This window comes from Drosophila innubila (assembly GCF_004354385.1).
Source record: "Drosophila innubila isolate TH190305 chromosome 2R unlocalized genomic scaffold, UK_Dinn_1.0 1_C_2R, whole genome shotgun sequence".
NCBI classification, from domain to species: Eukaryota; Metazoa; Arthropoda; class Insecta; order Diptera; family Drosophilidae; genus Drosophila; species Drosophila innubila.
Window position 1 is genome coordinate 11,239,499 of NW_022995374.1, and position 23,057 is coordinate 11,262,555.

General features: G+C 38.2%; 1 protein-coding gene across 1 annotated transcript in view; it reads right to left on the minus strand.

Annotated features, from left to right (window-relative positions):
- LOC117783196 (protein slit) overlaps positions 1–22,831 on the minus strand; it is a 57,771-nt gene extending 34,940 nt beyond the window's left edge. The window contains exon 1 of the mRNA XM_034620465.1: positions 22,193–22,831. The gene's annotated coding sequence lies outside the window, so the exon portion shown is untranslated. The remainder of the gene's footprint in view (positions 1–22,192) is intronic.
- Between the last annotated feature and the right edge of the window lie 226 nt (positions 22,832–23,057).

Sequence of the window (23,057 nt, forward strand, 5' to 3'; positions counted from 1 at the left end):
GAGAATCGATCGATGGGGATGTGGAGCTGAGTTAAAAAAAAAAAGAAGAAAAAAAAAACATTAGCAACATGAACTGCAATATTTGAACAATATTTTGGAGCAAAATTGTTGTTGAAAGTTGAAAGTTGTATAAATACTTTTAATGCTCTTCATATAATAATGGCCACTAAAAAACGAGAATGTGCTTAAGATATTGAAATTTTCAAATTACTTGGCCTGACAGTTCAGGAGGATTGTCCTATCGGTGCTCTTGTCTGTTGTTGTGTTATTGTTGTTGCTGTTGTTGTTGTTGTCAGTTGTGGATGGTACTCCACGCATCGATATCAAATTTCATGGGCTTTCACAATGGGCCCACAGTCGAGTGCGTGTTGATGACAGATTTTCTGTGTTCTCTGGCGTCGATTTCGTAGTCGTTGTCGTTTCATTTTCATTCCGTTGAAAGTCATTTTTACTCATTTATTGTCACCGTTAGTGGGCGCACAAGTGTGTGTGTGTGTGTGTGTGTGTATCCTTACAAGTACAATATATATGCATGTATACGAGTATGTGGCACGACGGGCAGCCAGAGCCTGGGTATTGATTCCACTTCCAGCTCCGCAGCGGGACGCACAGTCAGTCAGTCAGTCAGTCAGTTTGCCAGTTTGTCAGTCAGGTTCCAAAGCCCAATTGACATGACTCAACAACAGTCATACTCTCTATCTCTCTCTCTCTCTCTCTCCCACCATCTCTTTTCCTCTCTCTCCTTCTGTACCGCTTCTCCTTTGGGCTCTTTTTATGTACTTATTAAATATTTAAGAGCTTGGCCTTTGTTTCAGACGAAAGCCACGGCAAATACTTAATAATAATTTTTAACAACTGCCGCAACTCTGCAGGTTGCTGCCACCGCCAACGTCGCCATGTAATTCATTTTCATCTCCCCCCCCTCCCTCTCCAACGTTTCTCCATCCAGACTTCACTTCGGTTCCAGTTCCTTTGATAAACTGCACGCAGAGTTCTCCGATCCAGAATGTTGAGTTGCCGTCGCATTTTTTTAAATTATGGTTTGCTTGCGTTTAAAATACAAATTACACGATACTTATGAGTATATTCAATACACAATTGTGACTCATACTCACACTCATACGCATACTCATACTCATACAGCAAGTGGGTCATCCAGGTAAGACACAATGAGTGCTTATTAAACGGTTCCCATTGCTTATTGTACGATTACTTGTACTTTTTTTTTTATTCTGAAGAAAACCAAGTTTCATACACGCAACCTAGAGAAGACCCTATGTTGGAGTCGGGGCTTACAGACAGTTAATTATAGTTTTTTATGCATTGGAGAGAAGCTAAAAGGGAATTTCAGACTTTGAGAAAGATTTGACATGTATTTCCTGCTTATGGTTCTTAGATGCGCTTTCGAGTCTTTCAAATTTGATATGTAAACCTTTAAATATTGTTCAACTCTTTGATTTACACTTTTATATTTAAAGGTTTTCATCTAAGAAACTGTTTTATTTAAAAAAGTATTTACTATTAAAGAAATTTAATTTTTTTGTTTTATATTTTCATATCTTAAATATCTTCCTATTTACTCTAAACATTTTTAAGCTTGTTTAACCCTTTGCATTTGGAGCCAACATTTTAAAATGTCATGGCAAATTGACCTTTAAGTATTTATATACTCTGCACCTGCCAATTACACGTAAATTAGCTTATTATTTATTAAGAATCCACTTAACTTTGTTTCAAGTCAACTATTTCTAAAGTCAAATGGAGGTGAGCTTAAGACGCGTGTAGTTAGCAGAAGGGGTTCCATTTTAATGTTAAAATACATTTAATTTTAGTATCTAATTCCATTTCAATTCAAGTCCCACCTAAGAAAGTAAAGCCAGTTACAAAATCTAGCTGTAAACCCGCTTTTAATATTCATGCTCAGTTGAGCTGAAAACACTTCTCTACTTAGCGCATTTCATAGCTGAGGTATTTGTGTTTGTTAGTCCTTTGGTTTAAGTTCGTTAAGTTAAGCGGGACACCTAGAGCTAAAGCTATACTTTAATTCACTCTCTTGTTGTGTAGGGAAACCCTTTTGGCTTGCTTCTACTTTAGCCTGTCTCTCGAGTGTTAAATCTATTTGCAGTGGCTGCTCTGAGTGTGTATATTCCTTCTTATGCCTTCTACACTACACTACATTCAAGTAACACTCATTTAAGGGGAGGCGGAAGAGTCTAGCGGAGTAGCGCCTAAAACAGCGTAGTCCGAAAAACAAACTCAACTACCATTCCAGGCGTGCCTATGTGCTCCTTCCCTTTACCCTTTACACTGTTCCTGTTCCTGTTCCCTGACCCGTCTACTTATGCAACTGCTGCTGCTGCTGCTGCTGCATTTGTCGTCGTCTGATTTCAGCAAATATTTGCAAATTTACGTTGACTGTGTGTAACCCCAGCATGGCCCGTGACGACGACCCCGCCAGTAACTGAGACTGAGAACTGCAACTGGCGGCAGCAGGAGTTTAGCAGGAGGGGTGTATAGGCGGCATGCCAGCGGCATTAGCGACAACTGTCGTAGAGTGGCACTTAATGAGCAACGGCTGCTGCTGCTGTTGCTGCTGTGGCAGCTACTGCTGCAGTGGCCCGCATGCCACAGAGTGCAACAGAGAGGGCAACAATAAAAGTTGAAGTTATGCACGATGGCCATGCAATTGCCGCTGTCTGACTGTCTGCCGGTCTGCCAGTCTGCCTGTCTGTCGGACTGTCTGCCTGCAGCAAAATGTATCTTACGGATGCGCACAAACCTTCATTGTGGCTGGTACAACAGTCGCTGGTTGCAAGTTGCCAGTTGCCAGTTGGCTGACTGCTACAGATTCTTCTATAGCATTGCAGTAATTTGACTTGATTTGTTTAAGCTGCCACACACACTCACACACATACACTCTCTCACACACACATGCACCCAAATGGACCCCTACTAAATGACAAATGTGCCGCTGCCATGTAATCGCATTAAAGTCCAGTCGATTTTGTTGTTGTTGCTGCTGTTGTTGCTGTTGCTGCTGCTGCATATGTTGCGCTCATTAAATTTGTATTTATAATAGTCGCCAGCTAAATCGCCTTACATTTGGCTACGCCCGTGCTTAGTGGCAATAATGGTAATCATCATAATTTTTCGATACCAGATAGAAATTGTCGTTGGCAGTTGTTGCTGTTGCTGCTGCTGCTATTGTTGCCGTTGTTGCTGCTGCTGCTTGACTAGGCAAATTGCAAAATTAATTAAATTTTAGCACAACTTTCGAACGGTACAACAACTGATGCCTTGTTGTTTTTGTTGCTGTCGCTTTTGTTGGATAACTCTCTGCGTTGATTGGCGCGCTGTGGTTAGTGGTTGCTGGTTTGCTGTTGTTGCTGTTGCTGCTGTTGCTGGTCTCGGTGCTCCGCACGGTTTGCCCCAGCTTGGCCAGCGGTTTTGCTGGCATTAAGTGAAAAAAAAGAAGTCAGCCCGTTGGTAACTCAACCCGCTCTGCGCGTTTTAACATTTCTCGTACATGCAAGTGACAAGGCAATATCCGTCACGCAAGCAACAGCAACAACAGCAACAGCAGCAACAACAGCAACAGCAACACCATCCCAGCAGCAGCAACAACAAATACAGCAATAGCAATAACAGCAGTCCAGCACAATGGTAAGAAATCAATACGAAAATTGGCAAGAAGCACTAAAATTGGCTTAAATCATATTTGAAAATTGAATTTCAGAACTTCACAAAAAATAGGAAATTGATTTATCGAATATCGAAGCATTCATTGCGATTTTATCTATATTTTTATGTTTATATTTAATACATATTAAATTTTCTTTCATCAATGTGGAAGTTTTAAATTTAAGAAAGCTATTTTTAACAATCAATTGTTGTTAATTTTCATATAAACTCTGTCTTATCGATACCAAATTGAATACTTAGCAAGTATTATTGCAAACTTTATGGTTTATTTGCTAAACAATGCATTGTTCTGTTAGACATTTGCTATCATTCTCATTGAACTCATTAATATTAATGAAGCTTTTACGATATGCATGCCGGATTATCGATAACTATGCAATCAAATTGCCACAAATGGCTCTTTTATGTGCTACTTAGTATCGATGCTTATCATTGGGACAACAACTTGTGGCAATTATTTTGACGCAATCTGAACACGATACCGAAAAACATATAAGCCATATAGGAGACCCACCATTAACCATATGGATATATGTATTATGCAAATTGAATTGGATAACGAATTGTTTTGGCCATTTAACTGCCATTATTGTCCACTGTGCCGAGTTCTGGTCTCTGGTCTCTGGTCCTGGTTGCCTGCCCGATTTGCTGGCGAAAATTATTATTCATCGCTTGTACAACGACAACCACACGATGACGACGACGATGATGACGCTGACGCTGACGTTGACTGAGGCAGCGCAGCTGAAGTTGGCGCACAAGTTAATTACGGTCCATTAGACTGCACAAGGGGTGTTTATTACCACATCAGTGGCGCCGCCGCCGTCACCAGGACACACGCCATTGAAGGTGGAAAACTAGCAAATTTTGTGTTAGCTTCGTGTGAAGGAACTTGCTCTCTTTCTCTCTCACACTCTCACTCTGTCTCTTTCTCTCTTTCACTTGCTCTGAGTGGACATGAAATCATTTAGAAAATCTGCTTTGACATGGAAATTGCGCTTTGCAATCAAGCCAAACATCAAGTGGAAAAATTATTGAGTCTGTTCATGTGTGCCTGTGTGTGTGTTCCCAATTTTAGATCCTGCCTGATTTTGGGAGCTAAGCTTCAATTGCGTCACGCAGGTTCGACGCACTTTCAAATTGCGACGCAAGCGCGAAAGATTTCTGCAATTGGACAAAGGCTAACGGTTGCCCCATTGTCGCTTGGACGGCGACAAAAATTTATTAAAATATTACGCAAGGTTGGGCAACCAGTTGGCAAGGGAGCAAGCAGGTGGCAATGGAGTGGGAGGAGCGAGAGGCGGCACAAGGATTCGTTGTGTTGTGTTTGCATAAAACTTTTTCAAACAAAACTTAGCTTTCCCTCTGTCAAACCATCGCCTTGCCCCACATTCTTTCCCCCCCCCCACCCATCCGCACACTTTGCCCACTTTCTTCCGTTCCTTCTTTCCGTTTTTCCTTCAATTTGTTTTTTTTTTTTTATTTTTGTGCGTTTGCCTCGCAAATTTTCAACAAATTTAGAAGAGCGGAAATTGCAAAGCATTCAGCGAGTTGAGTTATTTGTACGACTGCGTGTACAAGTGGGGGGTGTTGGGGGGAGGACACAAAAAAAAATTGAAGAGAAAAAGGAAAAGTTTTCTACCCTGAGAGTTTGGCATACAGATTTGGTATTGTAGAAGGGAGCTGGCAGGAGGGACGTGGGGGGCAAAGGCGTTGCAGCGTCGACAAAATAAAAAGTTTTTGCGTTGTTTACATAACAAAAGCAGCTAAGGAGAGAAAGGGGTGAGGTAAGGGGGGGCGTAGGGTAGGGGTGTTCAGTTTGGTTCAGTTTTGGGTGGGTGGCCTGTCAATTTGTGCATTGGAATTTAACAACATTCAGTGTGCAGCACATAAATTGAAGTTTTATTGTTGCTGCTGCTACTGGCCATAAACAAAGTAATTAAACGCAAAAGCCAAGCAGTCAACAGCAACAACAACAACAACAACAAGAACAATAAAATGCAACAACAACAACAAGGCGTAGTCCAAACGCAATTAAAGAGTTCAGAAAATGATTTTTTGTTGGCTTACCGAATCGGTTCCATCTCTGCTTTATATCACATCATGTCTGTATATGCCACATGCGGCAACAAGGCGCAAAAGCGTGTTACAAAAAAAAATAAAAAAGCGAAGAAAAATCTGCAATTGTGCTGCATGCAAATAAACAGACTTCAGCAACGCGGCGCTAATTGACGCGACTGCAAAATAACGACGCTGACAGCGACGCCAGCTGAGACAGAGACGGCGACAGATATGATGATGGGTAATGGAAGGGGGCGGGGGGACAAGGAGGGTGACGGGCAGCAATAACAACTGGAACTGCGGCTGTTGACCGCTCGTTGCCAGCGCCTCTGCTTTGAATCCGACTGACTGACTGACTGACTGACAGAGACTGCTTGCTATATGTCTAAATATGTCTTTCTCTCTCTCTCTCTTTACTTGTGTGTGCGTGTGTTGAGAGATGAGCGCGTGACAAGATTTTATGTCACGCATTTCGACCACATACCGCAACGAATTGTGCGGCGTGAAAGATTTTCAATTGCAATTTATGTTCTCATTAGTTGTGGGTAGTTTGTATAATCCTCGTGGCTTTATCGTAACTTTCTCTAGCACGACTCAAGCACGAAGCTTTCAAGGATACAGTATCTAAAATTTAACAACAAAGAGAAATATATGGAAACTATCAAACTATTTAATAATAATTAATAAATTAGTTACTCTTATTTTTTTCTGGAATTAGGCAAACAATTAAAAAATTTAATAGCTAGATTTGGATAAGAATAAACTAGAAAAAACTAATAAATATATGATAACTAAGTATTAACATGACTATTAATAAAATAAAGGTTCTCTAGATTTCCCTTTAAATATATATCCGTCTGTTTCTATAATCAACTCATATAAATAGATTAAATGGACAACTATATAAACTTTATCAAGCTATCTATTTGTACTCTCTTTTTTACTGGACATAAATTAATCAAAGTTTACAAATCCATTTCTAACTTTGTATAATCGTGAACCTTACAATAATACCATTTTCTCCTTATCCTCTATCAAATATATAGGAAAAATAATGGCAATACTATTTATCTACATATCTTATCATCCATATGCAATATTTCTTTAATTATTTCAATCGAATATCAGCTATATTCATGCAGGCTTCTTATTGATTTTATTACCCAACAGCCACTATCCGAAAATCGTTTTAAAGTATTTTTATAGTTTTTCGTTTCACAGCGGAAGATGTTATAAATTTGTTGTTGCATGCTTTTCGTTTTTAATGATGTGAATTTCTGAAATTTATGCGCATTTTATGATTAACAATTCGTTTGAAATGTTTAACATAGATCTGCAGATTTACGATCGTGTCACGAGTGCAAAACTAATTTCAGCTACGATCAACACTACTGCGAATGCTTAGGGCAACCGCTTTAAAGTTGTTGTTTCTGTTGCCTCTTAATTGGCAACAAGTGACAAGATTTATTTCGTTATTTATTTTTTATTTTGCACACATATTTAAAGAGAGAAAAATATTTGTTAAAGTTGTGGGCAGGTGTGAGATGACATGAAAACTGTACACAGAGAAAATTTGTATTTAGTGTCCAACACTAATGGAAATGGCGTCTAATTGCGAACTATGTGATTGTCGTTGTTATTGTTGTTGTTGTTGTTGTTGTTCCTGTGGGCGTTGTCCAAGTTGCAAAATTGTCCATGAGAAATCAACATTTACAAAAGACACTAAAAAGTCATGACATTATCATTATAATTTAACAAGCATCATCATTAAGCTAAAGTGTCGCTAGAAATGACAAAAACTCTTTCTCTTTCTCTAGGCTGTAAACTTTCATAACTTTGTCAAATCTGAGCGGATTTTCAAAGCGCAAAGGGGAAAATTTGAACAATTATAAATATCATGCCTTTTACATTTTTCCTGTTTAAATGAAATTTAAATTGTTCAACGAATTTTGTTTTTAAAACTAATCTCTTAACTGCTACCGATGCAATCTAGAGACTAGACATGATTTTATTGACTTGACTTTATGTGGTTGTCGGCGAAGAAGAAGAGGAAGAAGAAGAGGAAGAAGAAGAAGAAGAAGAAGAAGAAGAAGAAGAAGAAGAAGAGGAAGCAGACACGCTATAAAATCTTCTGCGTGCGTTGCACACTTTCTAAATAGATTTCTGCGAGTTTTGCAATGCTTTCTTAAACAATTACTTTTTTCTCTAGCGCTTTCGAGCTTTACAAATTCTTTTCAGAGATCATTCACCAAATTACCAGATTCTGGATGGAAAAAAAACAGAAGAAAAACGGCAAATGCGTCATAAAGTTGTCTAGTGGGTTTCGAGGGAACCACAACTGGCACTTCAGCTAAAGTGAGCTGAAACTAAATTAAAACGAAATGCAGTTAGGTAAGCCGTTCACTTTGTGTGGTGCCACATAATGTGGCACTTTTAGTATCCTCCCGTGTGGGTACATGTTGCAAGTGCAGCAAAACAGCAGAAAAAACAAGTAAGGTGCTTAGCTTTTTCAATTTGCTTAGCACATCCGCCCGCTGATTGAGACTGAGGCTGGCCGAAAAAAAAGGAGCTGAAATGGCTTCTGCAACGCGTTGCAAGGTAAATGGCAGCAGATAAATATAACGAAGCAACGAAACAACTTCCCGGAATGATTTAAATGCAAAGTGTACATTTTAACACGCGGCTGGCTGCCAATGACAAGGCTGACACCCCACCCCCTACCACTACCCATTCCCCTCTCGACACGGCCAAGACATTGCCGCAAATGAAGCAATTGCACCGCAGCAACCAGGCGCGGCAGCAACAACGAGTGAAACAACTATAAAAATGAAGTAATATGCGCGGCAAAAAAAAAAAGAAAGGAGAGGAAAGAAGAGAAGAGAAGAAAAACTACTTTGCTGCCCTGGTGAATGTGTGAGGTAAGGAGGGGGGATCATTCAGGGATGTGGCATGGCGTATGTGGCGTCAGTGCAGGGCGACGCCACAACAACAAAACATAAATTCCAATGAAATAAGTTGATTTATGCTGCTGCGCACGCCGTGAGCTGACAGCCGAGCAGCAAAGTACCATAGAGCCCAGGGCCTCCAGAAGAAGAACATCCATCTGGTCAGGGTACTAGTACTATTTACTGGATGCCCCTGCCCCTGCCCCAGCCACTGCCACTGCCACAGACACAGCCACTGCCACTGCCTTAGCAGAGTCAGCTCATATGCCATATTTCTCATATATGTGCATATATACGATATATACTACTCACAGCTCGCACTTGAGCAACGATGCGCTGAACGTTGACGTGCGGCATGCAAAGTCAAAAATAACTAAAAACAAAATATAAAAAAAAAAAAAACTATATAGGAATTCTTTTTTTTTTGCTTGCTTGCTACTTTAGGTGTTGTGTGGTGGCGGTGCTAGGGGCGTGGCACTTGGCGTTGATTGAATTATATTTTGTGCAGCGGATAGCATAAAAATCAAATGTTTCCCTTCTTTTCTGCTTCTACTTCGACTCCTTCCTGCTTTGCCTTTGAACAATCAAAAAGCTCATAGTTTGGCGATGGGCACGTGACAAATTAATCATGCCATGTTAATCACGAAGATGACGGCAGCAAAGTTTTCCAGCACAAAGCAAAATGGGGGGAAAAAAAAAACCAGAAACTTTCTTTCCTTTCCACGAGTTGAATTTAATTATACAAATTTGTGTGCATTTCTTACAAAGTGGATTTAAGATTTCAAAGTTGAGCAAAGTCGTTGAGTTGAGTAGAGTTGTGGCTCGGAAAATCAGCAAAAGATAAGATAAAGCAATAAGTGAAATTAGTTGAGCCATAAATTGTAATAAAAATGCAACAGATAATCCAATAAGAAATTACAATTAATTAAGATTACATTCATTAATATTCTGTAGGTCTTTTATCTTCATTTATTAATTTTGTTAGTTTTCTTTTGCATGTCTTTGTATATATTAGGTCTCTTGATTTAATTTTCTTTTATTTTATTAAATTTCTGCTGTTTGACTTTATGTCAAATTTACATTTATCAGTATTCTTCAGCTTCTTTTATGATCTTTTATTTATTTTCTTATTTTTTGATGCATGTCTTTATTTATATTTATTTTTGAGGTATCTTTACCGTCTTTAAGTTTTTTTATTACTTATTTGATGATTCAATTCAATTATATTTATATTACTCGTATTTAATAGAATTCATGTATTTTTTATCTTCTAATACTTATTTTGTTAATATTTTTAAAATTATAAACAAAAATATTTATTTTTATTTACTCGAAATATTGTGTAAGTTCTCTACATATTATATTAAAATTTAATAATACATTTTTTTTAGTTTTTACCAGTTTTCATCAATTATTTTTAGTAAGTTTCGTAATTATCTGCTGCATGTCTTTCGCTGCTGCCATCAATCGCATCACGCACTCATCTTTAGGCATATTTAAAAAATCATCGCTTGGCCCACGCGTCGTATGCGCAATGTGTTTAGGGCCAGCATTCTTTATGAGCATGTTTAGACCCCAATGGACACCAAACGAAAATGAAAATGAGATGAAAACACAAAAAAAAAAATTAAAAAAACAGCTTGCAAGTGTAAATCATGAAATTATAAGCCATTTAATTAGCTGCTTTCGCTTGATGTTGAAATATGCTGATATATTCTTATTTTCGACTTGCTGAAAGCCATTTCCCACTGGGGTCGGCAACGAGTTCGGATTCTGATTCGGTTTCGGACTCTGGGGCCACACTAACATATGTTGAACTAATTTCAAACAGTCCAGGTCCAGTTCATGAGCCCAGGGGTCAAAATGCATTTTGCTCATTAGACAGGGCGCGCTTTGATGTTTTTTGTGGGGCTCCACGAGATAAATATTAGAAATGCGAGCGTTCATTTTCATTTTCAATTCAAAAGCGATTTGCATACAACCGCCCGCTTCCCCAACCGCCCTAAAAAAAGGTGTTGTTAATATACACACACACACACACTCGCAGTTGGACCGAGTTATGGCCATGTTGCCCAGCTGCTGGCCTCGTTGTCATAAATTCTTAACGTGGTTCCCAATCAACTTGCTGGCCATGTCGCGCAGTCGCAGACTGTGTTTCAGCTTCAGTTCAGAGACGGCGGCTTCATTGGACTCTGTTCAACTGTCAACTGTCGACTTGACTTTTTTGTTGTTCTCCTTCTTTGAGGCGTGCTGCATGCACCTGCGCGATAAGATAAGATGTGCCACAAGGGGGCGGGGCAGCGTCACCACCATCATCAACATCAACATCACATCAACGTGGCGGTTGCTGTTGTCAGCGGCATTTGCTTTTGGCTTTTGGGTGTCTCCAATCTGCGGTGGCATGCGGCTTGTAAGTAGCTTGCCTTTGTTGTTGTTACTGTTGTTAATGTTAATGTTGTTATTGTGTCCACTGGGGTAATTGTGGGGGGGACACAAGACAGGGGAGAGGGAAGGGGGCAGATTGCTGCTTCTTGGAAAATGTTAGCCAAGGGAATTGTAAAGAAGCTAAGAATTATGGAATTCAGTTTGCCAAAGAAGACTACAAATGAGAAGAGTTACAGCATTTCGAGGGTGGCAAAGGGTAAATAAAGGTATTCGTAAAAGAAAAGGCAGAAATTGGAATGTCTAAAGAAAAGTGGGGGATAGAAAACTTAAAGACAGAGAAATGTGTTCTTGGACGAGGTAGAACAATATAAATAAATAAAAGCATAGAAAGCTATTTGCATTACGAATATTATAAAATAAGTTGAAAGCTATTCGTTTTATTTAAAATGAAAATTAAATTAAACAGTTCTAAAAAAAAAGTAACTATCCATAGAATTGTTCCATTGATTTAATAACTTTTTATATATTACTATATTGTAGATATAAAGAGTTCTCCACACCATAAATATTTTAAATAAAAGTTAAATATATAAATAAGTCAGAGTATACACGTATAGACTGCTAGAAATATTCTGTCTCCGAGTTAATAATTATTTTTAAAATAATTTAGAGGGTAACAAGTGCTCTACATATAAAATTCTTTCAAATATAATTATCTTAAGCAAATAATATGAATATTGTAAGAGTTACTATAGTTATAGTTTAACTAAAAGATGTCTTTTTAATTTCACACTAATTTCTACACATTTTAATACAAAATATCTTTAAGCAAGTAAACCGAGAACTTTTACTTTACTTTTTACTTTTTTCAGAATAAGAGTAAAAAGTGTTGTATACGAAACCTGTCAATCTATAGAATTCTGACTCGGATTTAATCTACATCCATCAATCAACATGCTTGTTGAAGTGGACTAGCACTTTGATAATTGCCAGTTTTTTCATTGGCTTAACTTATCTGATTGGGTAACCTAACTTAACTTTCACCAATAAGTTAATGACCCCTGACATTCATAACTGTAATTGGTGCTGAACTGAACTTTGTGAGCCATTTCAATTGCCTAAAAAGCATGGAGAAAGAAGCCTTTAACCCACAAAGAGGTAGACCCATGTAATTATGTATGCATTTCGGGTGAAACATTTCCACGCAACATTTTCAACTAAGTGCAAGGTGTAACATGGCCCAAGCACTTTTCATATTACTCAGCGCATTTTCCGGCAAGTGCGAGGGCAGGGGAAAAAGCCTAGCATTTCCAATCACAGTCCTTGTTGTGAGGGGGAATGTCGCGTCATCCTTAATGTTTTAATTTTGAGCCATTAACAGCTGCATATTTAGTCTGGGCTGACATATGCCACGACAACGGGTGGCAGAGGATGCAGAAGGGGGAGTACATCATTTCGACATTTGCCAACATGCATTAAACAGCAGCAGCAGCAGCAGCAACTCGGAAACAATGCCATTAGATATATCGCGTCGAACAACGCCCATTTTTTGCACATTTTTGGTTCGCCTTGATGTATTCAAAGGCTCAATGCACACCCTCACAATCAAAATCAGACACACACACACACACACACACACACATATACACACGCCACAATTTCAACCCCTAACGTGGGCATCTTGGCTCAACCCCTCCTTGATATCTCAGTCTCTGTTCGACGGCACAGCAAAAATTAAAAGCATTAAAAATGCCCAAGGCACAAAAGGTAAGAGAATAAGTGTGTGTGAACAGCAGGATGAGGGAGGTGAGCGGTTCGATTGCTTTTGGCTGGGACTGAGGTGTTGGTGCTGCAATAGCCTTGCCCACAAAAAAAATTAAGGAAAACAAAAGAAAAATGCTGCAGTCAAAGTTGATTAACTATGAGACACCGAAGCATGTGAAAACAATCAATTAGAAAAGTTAGTAAAGGAAATTACTATTATTTTTAAAAGAAAGTACAACATAAAATTCAGGTATTAAATCAATCCAATGTAGTGTCAAAAGCCAAGTATAAAGTTCTGGATTTAAGCACCATATTTCTTAACATTATTTAGAATTTCGAGAATCCTTAAGATTTTTTTTAGTTAAATTAAATATTTCCTAAAAATAAATGCTAAAATCAAGAATTTTAAATTTGAATTTTAGAATGATTTTTTTTCTGTGTACAAGATTAAAGTATCTCGATCGCTGTTACTATATCTGATTATTCTATGATTTTAATTCGGAATATGTATAATGGATAAGTGTGTATCTTCATAAAAGACTTTTCTTTTGCGGATAAGAGATATTTCTCTACTTCTTCTAGCCCGTATATACCCTTTCGCATAGCTGCAACTTAGGGTATGAGTGAAAGCCAAATGACTATCCCAGTTATCGCACCACATAACGGTTCTCACTCGCAACGCAGCAACAACAAATCGTTGTGGACTTTTATGAGTTTCCTCAGCCCCTCCCCCTCCCCCTTTATCCGTATCCTTATCCTTTAGCGTTACCGTTACCTCCCCCCGCCTGAAATGCCTTGTCACTTTTGCCGTGGCAATGTTTGTCTTCTGACAGGCAGCAAACAGATTGTGTTTACCCCGTGAATCAGTTGGGGTTGTTGCATCCGATCATCACAAATACATACATATTTGTATATGTATGTATGTATGCTCAAGTCCAGGTTGCGCCTGATGATGATGATGGTGGTGGTGGTGGGATTGGAATTGGGATTGGGTTTGAGATTGGATGCAGTGCGTGCGGCCGCAATAATTGTACTGAATTTCGTTAGGGTGTAGCGAAGCGGCTGTAATTTAATTTAAACGACACTTCACTTTGCAATTTGCAGTTAAGAATTCAAAACCGAATCGCTTGCAACAACAACCCTGCACTATGACACGCCCCTACCGTCGCCGCCTCTGATTGAGTGACAATTGCCCAGCGTAGAAACTAATGAGACACATTTAACGATGCATTTGCGGAGACTTTTACTTTGCGAAGAGCGCATCCGACGTTTTTAATAACTATTGCAAAGTGAGCCGGAAATATCCGGCAGGGTCATTCATTCACCAGGGGCAAACACACACACACACACGCATGCATGTATACATATATAAATATCTAAGTATGTGCCTCGACCTATTTGCCTTTGGCTTTTATTGCACCGGGCAAGGGACAGTGGGCAATGGACTGAAACGCAGAGAACTAGACCCAAAATAATATATATTTCCAAATAAACAACCACCGTGTGACTCAAAGATCCGGTGTTGAGGGCATTGCGCCCTTTAGTTTAAGCTTCAACTGTTGATGTGCCCCTCCGAAATTGTTTTAAGGTCGATTTGTACAAGTTGCTAGTTTTTCTTGGTTTTTGGTTTTTTTTTATAGTTTTACGGCCTTATCAGAGTAAGCAAGAGGCCCCAAAAGACCGTGTTAAAGATAAGCTGCAAGCTTTCCTTGTTTGTTCTACTAACACTTACACACACACACACATATGTACATAAATTATGATTATTGATTTCATTTGGGGGTTTCGATAAAGTGCATTGCAATGAGTCCCCATAGAGAACTATTGCCCACGTTTCCGGTGTTTGCTTTTTGACTCTTTTATTATTTGGGGGCATTTCTATTAAAGTTCTGTCGACATTTGCCTGGGAAAAGTTGCCGTGATAAGCTTGCAGCTATGATTAGACATGCCCATCAAGTAAATAGAATTGTGTATTTATAACTTGAAAGAGTAAAGCCAGGCAAACAGTTTTTTTATCAATAATATATTTGGATTAATGCCAAAAATAACTTGAAATGAGAATATTCTGCAAATAGTACAGCTAAATGCAATAAAAATAATGTGACCAAGGAGGACATATGAGAGACAACTTTAAAACTATTATTTAAAAATAATATGTTTGTTCTTTGTCTGATTATAATCTTCTGAGTGGGTGTTAATTCTCATAATAAAAATAATTATAACTTATAAAAATAATACTATTTATGACCAATAAAAACAAACATGATTTGGCATTATGATAACGAAATAAAAATCAATTTCCAATTCAAAAATATTTACGACTTTTTAAGATATTATAGATATTTTAGATGCCAGGCTAAGATCAGCTTAGCGCTCATTAAGTTATAGCATTCATAAAGTTCTAACAACTTTCCGCTTTTACATCAGCTTTAAGCTTCAGAACTTTCACTGGCAGCTTTAGCTTATGAAAAGAAGTCTTCCTATTGAAATTTGGGATTCCATTTGGACACACAATTTATGTGAGCTTTCAATTTCTAATTGTATAAATAAACAACTATAAGCGGCACCAAAATGCGACATAATTGTGCTGTAATCCTAACTAATGAACCGACACAAAATACAAAATACAAAGATCTTCTCTATACAAATTGAAGAGAATATACATACATATATACAAAATACCAAGAAAATGCAAATGCAAATGCAAAGCAGCTCAAATGGTGGACAGACCACCAGGTGTCGCTGTCTCACGGTTCTCCTTCAGCTTCAGCTTCAGCTTTAGCTTTACTAACTTCAAGTTTTTCTACTCCCCCTACTCCTACTACTACTGCTTCACCTTCTCCATCTCCACAATGTGATGTCTTCCGAACACCATCAAAATCAACAAATAAATAGAAACATTTGTGGGCCAACGAATTAAAATGCAAATCAAACAAGCCCGTAAAATTGAAAATATTTAATTAAAACGATGCGACATATTTGAAAATGAGTCGCAAGTTCTCAATGCTGCCGGACTTTCCACGCTTTCACGGCGCAGACAGACCGTGGGCCGTTGATTTTTCATGTCATTGTCGTTGTCGTTGTTGTTGTCGTTGTTGTGGTTTTGTGTAGCTAACTGCTTACAGCCAAAATATTTAGCTATAAGACCGTTCCCCACCCAACTCCTTTCCGAAATAAATAAATACAACTGACTGTGCCTTATCTATACCCTACAAATTAATATATATTTACTATATCATTAAGCAAGTATTTAGAACTATCAACTTTGTAATTCATTTTTCATTTCATTGGCATTACACATTTCATTATCATTAAAAATAAAATAATGAAGAGGTTTTAAAATAGTTTTAGCATTCAATAGTTCTTTAACATTGTTAACTATCATTATAATCATTCTATTTCAAATATATCTAGTGCTTTTAAAAATTGTGCTTTAATTTAAGCTAGTTTGTTGTATACTCAAGGCACATTTGAAATTGTTAGGGTATTAAGACTATGTTTTTTTTTTTTTTGATGTTTGCTTTCATTCTTATTGGAGTTTTTGTGTAGGCACCAAATGATGGAGCCGCCGGAGACAACAGCAATAATAACAACAACAAGGGAGCAGACGGCGACAATGTGACAACAACAACAATGACAACGACAACGACAACAACAATAAGCTGAGAAAATAGTCAGGCGTTTTATTGCAGCATCACGTCTACCGGATGCCTGCAATATATCAAATGAGAGAGTAGAGACTCAGATTGAGACTGAGTCTGGAACTGGAACTATAGAACAGTGGATTGAGGATTGGGAATGGTGGATTGGGAATTGGGTCTGTGCGTCTGTCAGTTTGTCTGTCAGTCTGTGTTACTTTTAATAATTCCGCCAATGGCCAGAGAACTGGACAGCAACGGTCACCTACACACAACACAAATGACAACAATAACAATAGGGCTTCGGTTTTGACTTCAGCTCCCTTCAGCCCCTCCGGAGGCAATTGCAATCTACTGGACACTTTTGTCGTCTGGACAGCGTCTCTTTCTCTGTCTCTGTGTCTGTCTCTGTGTCTGCCACACTGAGTGTCTGTCATTTGTGTGCAGCGAGGCATAGAAATTTACTTACTCCCCTCCTCGTTTAACCATCCACCAACCATCCATCCACCATTCATTCACAGCATTCAACCAACGTCCAAACGTCGACGTTAATTATGGGAAGATTTTAACGTATTTGTACGTTGAGTTGAGGAACTTTTGTCAGCCTAATGATGGGCAGCGCCTCAATGGGTCTCAATGCTTGGTTAGCTACCAAATTTATAGAGCATCAGGGAACGGAAGAATGCAAATGGTAGACAACAACAACAACGACTACAAAAAAAAAATAAAGTAAATTGGTTTATTACATTTTTTCATTAGGCAGCGCAAAGCTTGAGAAAACGAAACTTGAACAGAAGATTTCGGGAAGAGTGGGCGCGGGTGCGGAAGACCGTGACGCTGTCGTCGACGTCGCAGTCGCCGTCGCAGTCACCGTCGCCGTCATCGTCGCGCAAATCAACGACAATCAAATAATGTTTAAATACATATTTTTATTTCATTACACACTTGAGCTAAAGTCTCGAGACGTGGTGGACGAGAGCTTTGCTCCATTGTTAAGAGATTTTCAACAGGCAGTGATAATGACGATGAGAATAATAATGATGATGATGAGAATGAGAATGATGCGACTGCGAATGGAGCTACGTCTGGAGTCTGTGGCCATGCCAAGTGCTAACGATTTGGCAATGGACACGCTGATGTCCATCGCTAAAAAAGAGAAGTGAAAAAATCGCAGCTAAAAAGCTAAAATATATATATATATATATATTATATCCCTAGCAACGAAGCGTCGAAGTCGCGCTAAATGCTGCCTCAGTTGCACAAATTGGGGATGGGCGTGTGATCGTCGTGATCGTGAGTCGAAACGTGAGAGAGACAGAGAAAGAAAGAGATCGAACCGGGAGAAATGATAAGTGAAGGGTGACTAAATTGAAAAGGCAATACGAAAATGGGCAGCAAAGAGGGGGTAGTAAAATAAACAAAGAGAGGTGAAGAAAAGGGATAAGAGAGAGAGAGAGAGAGAGAGAAACGCAAGAATATAGGCGAACGGGAATGGGAAAAAGAAAAAAGATATATAGCAACAGACATTAACATAGGGATGGAAATATTAATAAATATAAATACAAATTGTATTGAATTTTTAGACGTTCTTAATTACAAGTTGCGATTAAATAAACGTTTTTCAATTTGTTTATGCTAGTTCTTGCAAAATATTGTTATTTTCTATTTTTATTTAAAAATAATAATTAATAATAATAATACATCTTTTATTATTTGTTAACACAGCGTTCACAATTCAGAAGTATTCATAAGTCTTACAAGAAAATCATCTTGTATTATAAATAACAATTTAGTTACACCACACACAGTATACAATAAATTTGTTGCAATAAATAACAATTATTGTAAACAAGATTTCTGTGCGATCCAACAGAGTGCGGGAGAAAGGGAAGGGAGAAGGATTAGTGTGTCACGTGACCATCTCTAGTTGGCAATTGCGAATTGTGGCTACAGGTTTTCTTTATATTTTTTGCTCTTGGTTTTCTGTTTCTTTATTTTTTTTTTGTTTTGTTTTTTTTTTTTTGGCTTTAGCTTTGGCTTTAGCTTCGAGTGGACTGGACTGGTGCGACTGACCAAAGCGATGGATTCGACGGGAGTCGGGACTAGCCTCTGACACCGACACACCAACACCCCGACGATGCGAATGAAGCGAAACAACAACAATGTAACTTGTTGTAACAGCAACAACAGCTTGGTCCGCTGTTAGTATAAATTCTCGCCTTTCATTTTGGCGAGTAGTCACGATTTATGCGAAATCATTATAGGCGAGTTTTTAGTATTTACGACGCGACTTTTATCTGCAGGAAGAAGACACTCTACAGACAGCAAATATATATATATGTATATATTTATATATATGTATGTATGTATATAGTGTATACAATAATTGCAGTTGAGTCAATTAAATACATAGATTGCGGCATGTCGATAAGGCATTAACCTTCCCCTCGGCTCAATCTTGTTGTTGGCTCATGATTCCCGTTCGCTGCTTCGTTTGGCAGTTTCTTCCTATGCTACAAAATGGCAGGTCATTTCACTTAGTCAAAAGTGAGGGCCAGACCAGGAAAGAAAGGCCAGTGGTTGTGTACGTGGCTGAAGCCAAGAGGCATGCCCCAATCGCTATCTCTGTCGCTGTCGCTGTCTCTGTCGCGTCGGAGTTTAAGTAGCGCAACAATTTATGAAGACATGAAATGACTTTGATGTTTAGCTGCTGCACTAGTCGTTTGTGCGATGGGAATCGCCTATTACCCTATGGAGAGACCCTCTCTCTCTCAAAACCACTTCATGACTTGCAAAAGAAACGTTAACTTAACTTTAACTTAACTTTAACTTTACCAAACGAAAAAGAAATATTCAGCAATTTGTAATTGACAAACTGCGCTTCTTTGGTAAAAGCCAAACTAAATGAAACGACACGGAAATGATTGAATTTTAGATAACTTTATAATTGTCTCTTCAAAATTGAGTTTGTCTTTTGGAAAAAGTTTTTTTTTTTTAACAAAAGAACAGGTAGAATATTTGGCGAATGACGCAGATCTTTAAGATCTCTTTACAAATCAGAAGAGTCATTTCAATTAAGGATTCTTCATAATAATCTGACAGTCTCTTTAAAATTTACATCATGTCAACTGAAGAATTAGTAAATCTTCCAATCATGTTTGTCGAACAGCAATTTTTCAAGTCGCTTTCAGGTTTACTTTAATCAACAACTGGCTTAAAAGTGGTTTTTCTTGAATTAATGTCGATATTCAATGGTTCATTAGGCAACAATTAAGCAACCGCTTTGGTATGAAAATTAGGAAATACGAAAAAAATAATACCGTTTGACCTATAGAAAAATTGGGTTCTTGAAGTTATTACAATGAAAAGAGCTTAAGAAAAAATATTTGTGTCTTAAATATAGTTGAACTCTATGTTTGTATATATCTCAGCAAGCGCTTTGCTCCGGTTTGGATGGCTGACCAAGTTTTGGCACCTGACAGTGGCAAGACTTTCACTACGTGTACTAGAAGGGGAACTAACCTTAATACCCAGAAATAAAAACACTTCGCACCCAGTCAGTCCATCAATGGGCGGCCCAACACCATCAACATCATCAGTGTGTGTAATCAACACTTTTATGTGATCCAAATCCAATTCACAACTAATTACAAGCCTCGATGGCTGCCTCGAACCGTCCAACAATTAACGGCGGCATTAAAAGGCGCGTTGAAAAAGCAAATGAGCCGATTGCGATGCGATTTCGAGTGTTTATTTAGTTACTATAAGACTAGGGTGATTGGAAGAGACGAAATAATGTTGTATAAAGACTTGAATCGATTGGTTTATTGTTCGTTTTGCTCAAATAAAATTGAAACTAAATCGATTGCACTACATTCCAAATAGAGACGTAAATCAATGCATAGTTTGAGATTAGAATCAACTAACGCATTCGAATACCAAAAAGGTTTTTCTGGCAAACGTGTTCGAAAGCAATGCCGCCGGCCAACGACAGTTAAACATTAGAGATGGGTGACAATTTCAGGTGAATTGACAAACAAAAGAAAGATAGAGCATAAATGTATGAATATAACTTTTATCAGTCTACAAATCTCTAAAAGCCCAAAAGATGTTGAGAATTTGTAATAAAATGTAAAACATATTAAATTACATTATTTTAAATTAATTAAAATGTCATAAAATAAAATTGAAATTCATTTACTTATTGTATAAGATATATATATATGCCAGTTATTAATAATTTTCTTTAAAATTTAAATAAATTGAAAGCAGCCGATTTTTGTATAAATATGTATGAAAAATAAAATCTATGGTACTTAAAGAAGTGTATGTGATAATTTATCTCAGTGTTATTTAAATATTTAAAGCAACTTTCAGCTAAACTTTTGTTTCTACAACTAAAATTTTCCAAATCGCTGGCTTTACTTTTTAACTAAATCGTTATTAAACAGATCGATTAATTTTCAGTAGTGTCTGAATACTATCGTTTTAGTGACCCATCTCCAGCAAGTGTCTTAGTGCATTTGTGTGTGCGTGTGTGTGTGCGTAAGTAGTTTTGTTTATTTACACTTGTGCATGTCTTCCTCTTCGCTTTTGAGTGTACATATGTATTTTTTAAGTAAGCGATTAGTGCTGCCGTCAATGTGGAGTGAGAAATAAAGATAAAGACAATGAAAATTTGTCAGTTGAGAAAACAAAACAAAACAAAACGATTTCCATTTGGCCGACGACAACGGCGACGACGACGACAAATGAGACATGAGGCATACATAAGTGGGCTGCCCCACACACACGATTCCAATTGTCAATGTATTGGAAGTAACAGCCAAATCAACGACATCACACACACACATACAAACACAAATAGTAGAGAGACACTCAATGATTGTTATTAGTGCATTGCTTTGGAGTATGTACATCTAATTTGCCATTGATGTGTGCATTAAGTTTTGTATTGGTTGGCATACAAATTGTCGTAAAACATTAGTGTCCCCCGAGATTAGAGCGGCAATAGACACAGAGCGGGATAAAGAAAGACAGAGCTGATAAAGAGAAGGGAGAGCAGGAGGAGGTAGAGAGAAAAAGGCTGGCTCATCGCCCTTTTATTTGACATAGGCAATATTTATTGCGAATTCATTTTAATGAAGAAGAAACTAAACACAGACAAGCTTATACACGCTCACACACACACACACACACACATAGGCATAGGCTCTCTGACAAAGCGAAATGCCGAAATACGCCATCAAAATAAATAAAAACAACACACACACACATACAACGATAGAGCGACGCAAAAGCTACAAATTTCAGTAGCACAGCATTCGGCGCTGAGCAATGAGAGTGAACGAATGAGCATGAGAAATAGAGAGAGTTAGCATAGGCAGAGCGCAGCAGCAGCAGCGGTGACAGCGGCAGAGGGTAAGTTTAGCGTCCCACCCAAACGTCACGAAATCCTTTGTGTATTGTGTCTGTATGTGTGCGTGTGAGTGTATGTGTATGTGAGAGGAGTGTGCGTTTGTTTGTCAACTAGCCGAACAGCGACATAAAAATGCTAATACAAAAACTACAACAAATTGTGCGTGTGAGTGGGAATATTATGTCGTTCTCTATGTTGTTGTTGTAGTTGTTGTTCTTCTTCTCCACTTTGCTTAACACCTACAAATTGAGTCTGGCAACAAAAATGGCCACACTTACCATTTAGTCAGGCACAGCAATGTAAATAAAAGCACCGCTAATCCAAAACTTTAGCCAAATTGCAGCGAATTATAACACAAATGCATACATATACACATATATAGAAACACTTGAAAATGATGACTTCTACACTTGCCGAAACTTTTGTATTATTTGTATTGCGCTTTTATATTTCGATTTATTTCTTTTTTTTTCTTTTAATGCTGCGCGTCGCAAACGAAATTCAGGAATTTCAAGTGGAAATCTTGTTTGAGCACTTTTTTCTGATGGCGGCGTCGACAGCGACCTGCGACTGCGACGGCGGCGTTGGTGTTGCCGTTGTTGTTGTTGTTGTTAGCGGCAAAGCCGAGAAAACTTTTGCACTGCTACAAAGCTTAGTTAGAATGCTTAGTTTAATTGCTTTGATAAACGCGCGCGCCACTCTTAATTAGCTGCAACACTCGAACAAGTTCCTTCTCTTACAGAAAGTTTATTTCACTTTAAACAAATTTCTGTTATTTCCTTGCTTGGCGCGTCCAAGCAGTATTTTATTTTTTTCGTCTCAATTATTTCTTTTTCGATTTTCTGCACTCAAACTTCGTAGTTTAAATGTGCGTGCAACCGTCGAACCGACCGTACGCCTCAAAGACAAATTCCACAATAACAAGAAGTTAACAGCTGCTATTTGATTTTATGTTTAACAGAGTCTGTTAAAAACGGAGAGAATATTGAGAGTGGGGAGCATAAAATCGCTAGCAAATCGCGTGCTTGGCATAAAAGTCGCGCGCAGAACTCAGCGTTGCTGAAGTTTTTTTAACATAGCAACATGTTTGACAGTAGACTAACAGAATCTGTGATGTTAGCTGACGTTTACATGCAGTTGTGC